Genomic DNA, 11,961 nt, shown 5'->3' with positions numbered 1-11,961 from the left:
CCAGCAATCAGATGAGAATTGAGGCTTATGTCTCTCATCGAAGCATGAAAGCTCATGCCGCAAGAATCTCTGACTGAGAATATTGTCTCTCAGACTATGTGTAGATGTGTAGTCTCTCAGCTGAGGAAACAACATATCTCATGAATACTGAGCAATTTCAGAAATTACTTCTACATATAATCGAACGATTGGACGGCTCCTAGACAGCTTGCCTGCTAGTATAGAGCAATAACGTCTTCAGGATATAACAATGTTTTCCCTGACCATATAAAGGAAATATGGCGCTTCAACAAGCTCATATTACTCAATTATCAGATAATTAATGCTCCTATAAAGCATGCCTGCTAGTATAGAGCCATCAGTTAATTATCTCTAGTCCTTAAATTCATTAACTGAATATTTGGAAATATTCTACGTTCTTCATAATATTTCATTACTTAAATTCGTAGTTTTTCCCAGCAGAATTCCATGGGTTAGAAATAAATATTCAACTTACGGGCATCTGAGCCGCTATCGATTAAGCCCCGACCAAAATGGTGCAAGTGTATTCAACAATAATGCACTAACGAGCACCTGAATGCACGAACGAGCATTCCGAAACACGAAGGAACGATGAACCTATGCAAAATAGGAAGAAGAATAATAATAAAATAATAATTAACTAAGGCGCTAGGGGACTGGGCCCACCAGACGGACAGTCATGTCATGGCCAGTCCCACGCCTAATTCTTTATTTTATCACGTTTTATTATTTTTCCCTGATCTCATGAAAATTTCTTCATTTGAACAAATATCCTTCAGTTTAAGGAAACTCCTCAGTTTCATGGTGTTTCCTCCGTATCAAGGAAATAATAAAAATTAGGAAAGGTATCGCGGGACCGAGATCACTAGCCGGCCGGTCATGCCCTAGTTGTGGCCGGTCCCACACCTTGCATTCCTTATTATTTTATTATTATTATTTCCTTCATCCCATGAAATTCCTTGATTTCATGATATTTCCTTCACATCAAGGAAAAGATATAAAATTAGGGAAGACTCACGGTACCGAGCCACTAGACGGTCGACCATGCCCTACCCATGGCCGTTCCCACACGTCCCTTATTTTATTATTATTATTATTATTGTGGTTTCCTTCATCTCATGGAAACTCCTTCACTTCAAGAAAACTCCTTAGTGTCAACAAACTCCTTGATTTCATGATACTTCCTTCAAATCATGAAAATAATATAAAATTAGGAAAAGTGCCATGAGATCGGGCTCATTGGCCGGCCGGCCATACCTTAGCCATAATCGGTCCCACACTTTATGATCCCTTATTTTATTATTATTTTCTTCATCTTATGAAGTTCCTCAGTCTCAGCAAAAACCCTGATTTCTTCATATTTTTCTCAAATGTTGCTCAAACGCGCATCAGAATATATCAAAATTCTCTGGACTGAGACATGAACACTTTGGCGACATGAGAATGTTACCTTGACCTACCAAGGTTGGCTCTTTGGCTTGCACGAGGCCGGTCCCGTACATTTTCATCATTTGGCCTTTTTAGTTCACATTAGGTTCGAACTCTTCCAAACAATTTGGAATTTCATGAAACGATCTTCATTCGATCCCGTGACCAACCAGGGCCGGTTTCATGACCCCTTGGTCGGTCCCTCATCTCTTCATAATTAGGTTTTATCATCTAAGGCTTGGAGGAGCATTAATTTAATAAATGATTAAACCAATATTTAATCATCCTTTCACCAACTGGTCTTCAAGAGACTTTGGTATTTTCTCACTCGAGCATCTGGTCACTACATGGACGGTTCGTCTTCCCATGTAGCCGGTCCCTCCTTCACTCCATGGTTGATTTTAAATAAATCATCAATTGATTGAAATTAGGGTTTCGAATCCAAAGCTCTGCAAAACATAATTCTGAGCAGATTCAAACACTAATAATTTTACGTTGATCCTGTGATCAACATTTCAATTATCATACTTGGTTCAGTTGCCAGTATTTTAAATTAATACTTTATTTGGTCCTGCTACCAATAATTCATCAAACGAGCAACATTTGCTCAGATGAGCAATATTTGCTCAGACTAAGGAATATTGATTCAACTATCAATATTCAACAATTCAGCAACATCCGCTCAGATAAGCAATATTTACTCAGACTAAGGAATATTGATTCAACTACCAATATTCAATAATTCATCAAATGAGCAATATTTTCTCACCTTAACTATCAAAATTTTATTCGACAATTCTGTCTCAACAGACATGTTCAATTCATGAGTCCTAGAACATTAACAAATCATGTTCAACTCAGCAATACAAAGACTCATCGTCTCATAAAGTCAACAATTGACTAAGTCTTCCTTGCAGACTCCATAATCACACGAGACATCAATCGTGTCACATGGGGGATATCAACTAGGGTTTTGGTCTGGTGGCCTACGGCACGTGTGGTCATCCACACGATGAAAATGTGAGCAAGTCATGCAAGCAGTTAAAGGAGTTAGCAAACAAGTGGGTAGAAAATCAACCAAGTCTCTGCACGATGATCAACTTGTTTTAACATGATTTTCACCTCTCCACTCTCTGACTCCAGCAACTGTCACACTTCATGGGATCAAGGTGTCTACAATTCTTGCAATATAAATAAGTCCCTGAATCATGATTGAAACAACAGACAATCTCTGGTCGAATAGACATCAAGAGATTAAGAACTCAACGTTTGAGCAATTGCTCTCAACAGAGCAAAATTCAATCAATCAGAAGTTATCTTATTTCTTCACGCAGAATACACAACACACCTACAATATTTGATCACCATTGATCTCACACATTTCTCAGTTTCCCTCCTACAGATCGACCCATCCTCTCCTGTGACCGAATTGACTCTGGAACGACCACTGCCTTGGTTTAGGACGGAGTCCTACAGATTGATCTCTCGAACTTAAATCACTCCCTTTTTGCAGTGCATCTGTGTGAGGTTAGAAAGTTCGCTCGGTTCAAGGAGTTTCCTCTGCACGGTTGTCTCCTCAATTCGTTAAAAACCAGCGACTCGTTTTGACCCACCTACAGGATCCAACTAGAATCAGTTTATCTTTGATAGATCTGATTGATTAGTTGCGTGAGATCGACATTCTCTATATTTCTATTTGATATCTATATTCATTAAGTGCGAATCTATACTTGACTATTTAGGTAGTTAAAGTTATATTAATCTAACCAGACAAAAGAGTTTGTTATATTAAACCGAAGATCCTTTGTCAACGATTCATCTATATATTTTAGCAAGATTGATTAGAGTGGTTATCAAACATATTCTTCCTTTGTTGTTTGGAATACGATCCAAAGGACTTGCAATTCACGTGCATGACTCTAGAAGTCGAAGGCGCAGGGATACTGAGGGAACTAAGTAGCTAGGGGTAGTCTTAGGCTGGGTTTGGTAATGCTTTTATTTTTGAAAAAGCACTTTCAAAATATAAATATAGTAATTATTTTTCATATTAGTGTTTGGTAAAATATTTTAAAAGTGCTTTTAACCTAAAGCACTTCCAAATTTCATCGACTTTTAAAGCTGAGGGAGAGGAGCTTTTAAAAGCTGTAAAAGCATAAGTTGTGGTCCCACCTAATTTTAATACATAATTATTTTTTTATATCCCTACTATATTCTATAAATGACCAAAATTTCCCTCAAATATTTGATAATCAATTTTGTATTCTGCATATAATGTTTTTTTAAAGATTCCTATTTTAAATTATATCACATTCTTTGAATATTATTATTTTCACTTTCAAATTATATTTCATATACACATTTAATTAAAAAAACAAATAAATAAGAGTCAATATTAAATAAATATTTAATTTTAGTATGCTTTTTTTTATCACAAATTAATTTTACAATAAAAAAATAGTTACTAAACTATATATAAATATTTAATGATGTTTAAGTCTCATAAAATAGAATAAAACTATATTAAAAGACTATGTCTGTTTTTTTCATTTGTGACAACTACAATAAGTGAAGCTATATTTTACCAAACACAATTTGATCATTTTTTTAATCAGCTTTAGCTTTTAGTATATAGTTTACCAAACACTTAACTGCTTTTTATCAACAGCACAGTGCAGCACAGCACAGCAGAAAAGTGCTTTTACAAAAGCCACAACATTACCAAACTAAGCCTTACTGGTCTCAACTATACAAAGTTGGTACTAGATTTTGTATAGCGGCTTAATTCTGAGAATATTCAAAACTGGACTAGGTCCCGGGGTTTTTCTGCATTTGCGGTTTCCTCGTTAACAAAATCTTGTTGTGTCATTTATTTTTCTATTCCGCAATTATAATTGTTTTTATTATAATGAAAAATAAATTATACTTGTACGTTAACTCTGTAATACTTGATAGTGATTCTATAGAGTTTGGTTACTACCGAATCTATTATCAAGTAACACACTTTGTTGTTGTATTGTCTCGATCTTGTATCCATTGTCAATCACACAAGTTATCTTGTTATTGTATTGTCTCGATCTCGTATCCATAGACGATCACACGAAGTCTGAACCGAATTGCCGTATTGTCTCGACTCTTTCCATAAAGGATCACATTTGGTAGAGGACTTATAGGTTGATAAATAAAAAACTGTGATGTATTTGGGTACCCTCGTCTTTTCATTATTACCTCCTGTCGCGGCCACCGTCATGCCGATATTGGGCAGCGGGAAATCGTCTTTAGGACACGCTCGGTTAAGGTCTCGATAATCCACACAACACCTGATCTTTTCATGAACGAGGTTTGCGAGCCATGTTGGATATTGGATGTGTTTAATGAATTTAGCTTCCAACAAGCGCTCCACTTCTTCCTTGATCGCTGATAGACACATTTTTGTGTCTGAATTTTCCTCAGTGTCTATTGTTAGTGCTTGATTTTGTACTTATTATGGTGTTTTTATGTTTGTGTAGGTGTTTTTGGAGAAATACACTTGTGTGGAAAAAAGTTGCTCGAATAGTGATGCTTGCACCTCTCTGAGAAAATTAATAAAGGCACCTGCACTTTGGGTAGGGGCACCACCTTCTGCTTCATTTTCAAACAGAATATTGGCGAGAAATTTGGGTTTCAACAGTAAAGGATTTACAATTTTTAAGACAAAAATATCTTCTTCCTTATAAACAGGAAATCTATGAGTATTAATTACCGGAGTTTTGAAAAAAAAAGGAAGTTATCTTCTATTAAACATGAAAGATATCTTATAGGATTTTCTCTTGGATTTGATTCTGCGAATTAAAGAAGATTTGGGTATAATAAAGAAATTTAGAGAATATAAAGAAGAAGAAAAATTCTTGAAGATATTTTTAATTAAAAAGAAGAAGATTTTGGAGTTATGGAAGAATATATTTGATTAATGGGTTTGTGTGTATAAATAGAGAGCAAGAGAGCACAATCAAGGGAGAGCCAGTGAGCCGGTAGCCAGTTTCACAATTTTCTTTTATTTCTTCTATTTAGTTTTCTTTGTAATAATGAGGAGCTAAACCCAATCCTTGGGGCTATGGAGGAAGCTGTTGTTTCGGTAAAAGTGATATATTTCCATTAATTAATTACAACAACTCTATTATGATTTGTGCATTGAACTAAAAATTGTTTATATGATTTTGATTAGTTAGGTGTATTTTCTCTTGATAGAATATGCTTGCTTTAGGGTTTTGATATTCTATGCTTGGATTAACATCTATTCTTTTGGAAATCTACATGTCTAGGAAATACTATTAGAATCAATTTAAATGTTGAGTTGCATAATTATTGTTTTATTAAATCACTAATATCGACCAATGGTGGAATCCTAGCCCCATTCTCTCCATAATTTTCACAACATATTTTTAATTTAGTTTGATATTTTTATTTATAAAAATTAAGTCTAAAAATCCGCTTTCACAAGTCTTGAAAGAATCATACTACTACAACAACTTTGAAAACACATCAAATTTTTGGCGCCGCCTACGCCGACTTGTCTTTAGGCTAGAGTTTTTAGATTTTTTTTTTTAGGTTTTTATTTTTATTTGTTCTTCTTTACGTTTTTGGGGTTTTGTCTTTTTCTTTCAGATTTTGGAATTTGGATCGAAAGAAAATTTTGCCAAAGTTGTTGGTGAATACTTAAAGACTGGAGTAAAAGACAAAGTGAAAGGAGCGAAAGAAGAAGATTTTTTTTTTTATAAAAGAGAGAAAAAAAAGAGACATTTTTATTTTTTTAAGACTTTCTTTTTCTTTTGCACTCTATATTTTTGGACTTTGGACTTTAAATTTTGGGACATTATTTTTTTTAAACCCTACGGAAGGGTAGTTTAAATATAAACTGTTTGCAGAGAAGGACGGTGATTATGATATCACCTCGGCCCCTCGGGTTCGTACATGACATAGGAGTCGTGGCCTGAGTCGACTACAAAGGTTCATCCCCCGTCTGGTACGGGAGGTAAGTTTGTCGAAACACTCGCGAATCCCCTGTCAGCGAGTTATTGTCTTCCTTCGTATGCATATATGTTGAGGACTTGAAAACGGCTGCTTTAATTTCCTAGTAAAGGGCAAGGACTGGCCATACAAGATAAGGGTTCGGATTTCATCACCGTTCTCTTCTTGGACGCCTTAGGAAAACGACACCAAATGCGAACCTAAGCCAAAAATTTTGACTAGAACGAGACCGATAGGGTAACGAGCTTAACAGGAAAGTCATTCGAAAAATATTGGTTAATCTTTTAAGCATACTTTGAAGTTCTTGACGGTTTATGTAAGTTGAATGCGTGACTGTGCCGCCTTGTAATACCGGTGAGGCCTTGGGTATCAAAGCTCCACCGAGCTTCCCTCGCCTCTATTCAACTTACTTTAACTCGGATTGATTCCAGAGGGGTTTGCTTAAATTATAACGAAATACCGTTTGAAGGATTAGAAGTTGGTCTAGAAACAATCTAAGTGGAGCCATCATGCTTTTTGTTTGCTAGAAATCAGTAGGTTTGTTGTGGTGGAGTCAGCCTTGTTTGTGTTTGCATAGAACATCCCTTCCTTTTTATGGATTTTCTTTTTGATTTTGTTTCTCTAGTGTATGCCCGAAGTTTTTAAACGGTCTTGGAAAAGAAACACTCTAGGTCGTTTGATTAATGAAAAACCTAGCAGTTCTTCTTGTGAAGACGGGGAGCTCGAAGACTCTTCTTTTGAGAGCCCCGTTTTTGGAAACTTCAGTTTTGAGAATCTGTCTCTTTGTGAGGAAAGTACCCCTAGTACTCCTGGTCCTTTTGTAGTGCCAGAAATGGCAACTTTGAAAGCTTTGCTAAACCCAATTAGGACCTCTCCTCCGTCTTGTATCAAGTTAGCTGAAACCGAGGAAAATTATGAACTGAAACCTGGGACTTCACATATGCTCCCAATGTTTTTAGGAAAGGAGAATGAGAACCCTTATTTTTATGTTAGGGAATTTGAGGAAGTTTGTAGTACTCTGAAAATTAAAAACCTAAGTGATGATGCGTTGAAACTTAGGTTATTCCCCTTTTCCTTAAAAGATAAAGCCAAGTCTTGGTTGTATAGTTTGGACTCTTAGTCAATTGAAACCTATGACCAAATTACTTCTGCCTTTATACATAAGTTTTTCCCAAGGCATAAAACATCGTCTATTAGGACACAAATATGTAATTTTGCCCAACAAGAGGGAGAATCTTTATATAGGTACTTAGAAAGGTTCAATGACTTGATATCTCAATGTCCTCATCATGGTTTGGAGAAGGTTAGGTTAGTTCAGATCCTTTACGAGGGTTTAGATTATTCAACAACAACCATGGTTGAGTCCTTATGCACAGGTGGGTTTGAGAATAAAACTGTTGATGAAGCGATGACATTTTTGAATGAAATCGCCGATAAGACCCAACAATGGGAAAATAGTAGGGAACCCCAGAAAACAATTCTTCTAAGTAGAGGAAATGTTAATAGGGTAGAAGGATCTTATGAGTCAGATGCCAAAATAGCATCTATAGCCAAAAGGTTAGAAGCCTTAGAATTAGGTCATTCTAGTGGTAGTAGTGGAAGAAATGAGCCTTTTTGGGAAGGCCATACTGTTGAAGAGCAAGCCAATGCTCTTTATAACAACACTAGGTTTGATAACCAACAGAAGTTTGACCCATATTCAGAAACCTATAACCCTGGCTGGAGAAACCATCCAAACCTTTCTTGGTCCAAGGGAAAGAATCAAGGTCAGTCTAGTAATGCTCAGGTTCCCCCATGTTTTGGCTATACTAAGAATCCTTCAGCTCCGGCACAGTTTCAGAACCCTTCGGATAAGAAGATTATGAGTTTAGAAGAGTCTCTTGCTTTGTTAACTCGTAACACTGTGGAGTTTCAGCAATCTGTTGCTCAAGGTTTAGAAGAAAATAAGAGAATAGGTCAGGATAACTCTCAGGCTATTTCCGAGTTGAAAACCCAGGTTAGTCAGATAAATGAGACATTGAGAGAAAAAGGAAAGTTTCTTAGTCAACCACAACCCAACCCTAGGGGAGTCCATTAAATATCTTTAGCTGGTGAGAAATCATCAAACCATGTGAACTCGATAACAACCCTTAGGAGTGGTAAAACTGTAGACAATAATTTAGCCATGCCTAGTGGACATACTGTAGTTCCACCTTCTACTTCCCAAGAGGATCCCATAGACGAGGAAACTGAAACAGTCTCTAAGGATTCCCAAGAAATTCCTGATAGGTCTACCTTTGTGCCTAGAGCCCCATATCCACATTTGTTAGCCCCAACAAAGAAGGAGTCGACTTTCAACGAGATAATGGAAACATTTAAGCAGGTGAACATCAACATTCCGCTATTAGAAGCAATTAGGCAGATGCCTGCTTATGCCAAGTTCCTTAAAGATCTTTGTACACGAAAACGTAAGCTTAATGTCCATAAGAAAGCTTTTTTAGCTGGTCAGGTAAGTTCCATTCTTCTGAACCAAACACCCCCTAAGTATAAGGATCCTGGATGCCCCACCATATGTTGTGCGATTGGTAATCACATGGTCGATAAAGCTTTACTTTACTTGGGATCTAGTGTTAACTTACTCCCGTATTATGTATACACCCATCTAGGTCTTGGTAAGTTGAAACCGAATAAAATGACATTACAATTAGCTGATAGATCTGTCAAAGTCCCTTGTGGTGTTATAGAGGATGTTCTGATTGAGGTTGATAAGTTTATTTATCCTGTGGATTTCGTTGTTCTAGACACCCAGCCTGTTTAGGACCCAAGTCGTCAAATCCTAGTGATTTTAGGTCGCCCATTTTTAGCCACAGCTAACGCTGTCGTCAACTGTAGGACTGGGCTTATAAACACATCCTTTGGTAATATGACCACTGAACTAAATGTCTTTAATGTTACTAGACAACCTTCTGAGAATGATGATTTAGAAGAAGTGAATATGATTAGCACCTTAGTTCAGGATTTGGTTCAGGATAATCGTCTTGACACTTTACTGGTAGATTCTTTAGATGATTTTGAGGAAACCGTTCTCTTAGATTAGATATGTGATCAATCTTTAGAAGAAGCTCTTGAGTATTTTAAATATTCTATGGACCCAGAAATTTAGGCAATAGTTTTAGGTTTTTCTGAGAATAATGATGACCCTAAGTTTGGGGGTAGAGAACTAGAAGAATCTCTTGAGTACTTTAAGGACTCTGAAGATCCGGAAATTCAAGAAATAGTTAGAGGTTTTTCTGTGAACCCTAAGTTCGGGGGTAGTGATGGTTCTTGTGATTGTATCGTATCCCTAATTAGAGTCCCTAACTTGGGACTCGAGCCTTGTACATCTGAGATATTACTTGAGTCTTTTCAGACTCCGCAACCCGATCCTCCTGATACTGTCCAGGAGGTAACCCAGGTATTAGAGACCCGTTTTTCGGATGAATCTATTTATCGAGACACACATATGAAGTTCAATTGCGCGCCGCGGGTAAACCCAGTTGTCTTGAAAGAAACCTTAGATGAGGACGTGCTCCTTCTTTTCATTTTTCTGAATCAGTGCAGTTGTCTCATACTGGTGTCAGCTCTATTTGGTCTTATGGACCCACAATTGTTTCGACTATTGATATATGACTTTGGAAGGTGACAATCCTTTTTGATGTATTTGATGTCTAGCTAAAGACTTTAAATTTCGCATTTCCTGTGAGGTGCTCATGCTTACGGTAATATCCTTCCGTATTTCTTTTTCCATCCATCAAGTGGTAACAGTTTCTTATTGTTCATGCTTTTAATTTCATCTTTAGAACATTGAGGACAATGTTAGATTTAAGTTTGGGGGTGGGGAAGAAACTTTTTTTTAGCTCTTAGCTGCAACAAATAAACTCCAGAGCCTAGAAATTTATGCTTATTAAGGTTGGAACTAACCAATCTAAGTGGATGGGAACATCTTGGTTGTAGGAGTTGAGGAACCAATCTGATTAGATGGAAACATCTAAAGAGTCTATTCATAAAAGCACAGAGTTCAGGTGTTAGAATTAAAAAAAACATGGTAGTTTCTCCATATCTCGTTGAATCCTAATCCTTCTGTTTTTATTTTTTAAGTGATTTGGTGGGGCACACGATTCAAGTTGTTACCTTTGCTAGGGTGGAATAGAGTGATTGAGATACCACAAAAAAAAAAAGAAAAAAGAAAAAAAAAAGAGAGAGACCAGACCATTGGACCAACCGGAATAAATTCAATAAAGTTGACCACTGGTGTCCTTGTATATGCCAGTTGTGTTGACCTAGAGTTAGGTTTATCGACCACTGGTCTCCTTGTATATGCCAGATGTGTTGATATTAGTCAGACCTGTATCTCAGTCCATTAGGATAGGTTCACCTTGGCAGAGGCCTTCAGACAGATATGGGAAACACCGTTCACTTTTAACCATCTATTTATCCATCTTCTTAATCTTTCCATGTGATTGGCTGACTCCGGTTATGATGTACAGAAACTATCTGAGTAGAGCTCTGTCACTTATATATGAATTTTAGTATGCTGAGTGCAAACTCGTGTACATCAATTGGAATTTCGCATCAGGGTAATTCCTCCTATAGTCAATGATTGTATGCCAACCAAGGAGATTCTTTAGTGCCTTCCAAGGTTCTGCGTAGATAGCTAGGGTCTGGAGTAATGGTTTTGTGGGTACACCTCTGGTAAATCCTCCGGAGAAAACACTCCGCCGCTAGGGCCACCTAGCAGTTTAACGGCTTGTTGCACGTGCTAAGTGTAGTCATTTTTATTTTTTAGATTAGATTTGCTCGAGGACTAGCAAATAATAAGTTTGGGGGTATTTGATAGACACATTTTTATGTCTGAATTGTCCTCAGTGTCTCTAGTGTTAGTGCTTGATTTTGTACTTATTATGGTGTTTTTATGTTTGTGTAGGTGTTTTTGGAGAAATACACTTGTGTGGAAAAAAGTTGCTCGAATAGTGATGCTTGCACCTCTCTGCGAAAAATAATAAAGGCACCTGCACTTTTGATAGGGGTACCACCTTCTTCTTCATTTTCAAACAAAATATTGGCGAGAAATTTGGGTTTCAACAGTAAAGGATTTACAATTTTTAAGACAAGAATATCTTCTTCCTTATAAACAGGAAATCTATGAGTATTAATTACCGGAGTTTTGAAAAAAAAGGAAGTTATCTTCTATTAAACATGAAAGATATCTTAGAGGATTTTCTCTTGGATTTGATTCTGCAAATTAAAGAAGATTTGGGTATAATAAAGAAATTTAGAGAATATAAAGAAGAAGAAAAATTCTTGAAGATATTTTTAATTAAAAAGAAGAAGATTTTGGAGTTATGGAAGAATATATTTGATTAATGGGTTTGTGTGTATAAATAGAGAGCAAGAGAGCACAATCAAGGGAGAGCCAGTGAGCCGGTAGCCAGTTTCACAATTTTCTTTTATTTCTTCTATTTAGTTTTCTTTGTAATAATGAGGAGCTAA

General features: G+C 36.6%; 1 pseudogene; it reads right to left on the bottom strand.

The window, feature by feature from the left end:
* Window positions 1-7,649: 7,649 nt before the first annotated feature.
* Window positions 7,650-7,749, bottom strand: LOC113292205 (annotated as a pseudogene).
* Window positions 7,750-11,961: the final 4,212 nt, after the last annotated feature.

The sequence above is a fragment of the Papaver somniferum genome, chromosome 6 (genome assembly GCF_003573695.1).
Source record: "Papaver somniferum cultivar HN1 chromosome 6, ASM357369v1, whole genome shotgun sequence".
Lineage (NCBI taxonomy): Eukaryota > Viridiplantae > Streptophyta > Magnoliopsida > Ranunculales > Papaveraceae > Papaver > Papaver somniferum.
Note: the sequence above shows the minus strand (reverse complement) of the source record. Positions and strands in the feature narration are given on the sequence as shown.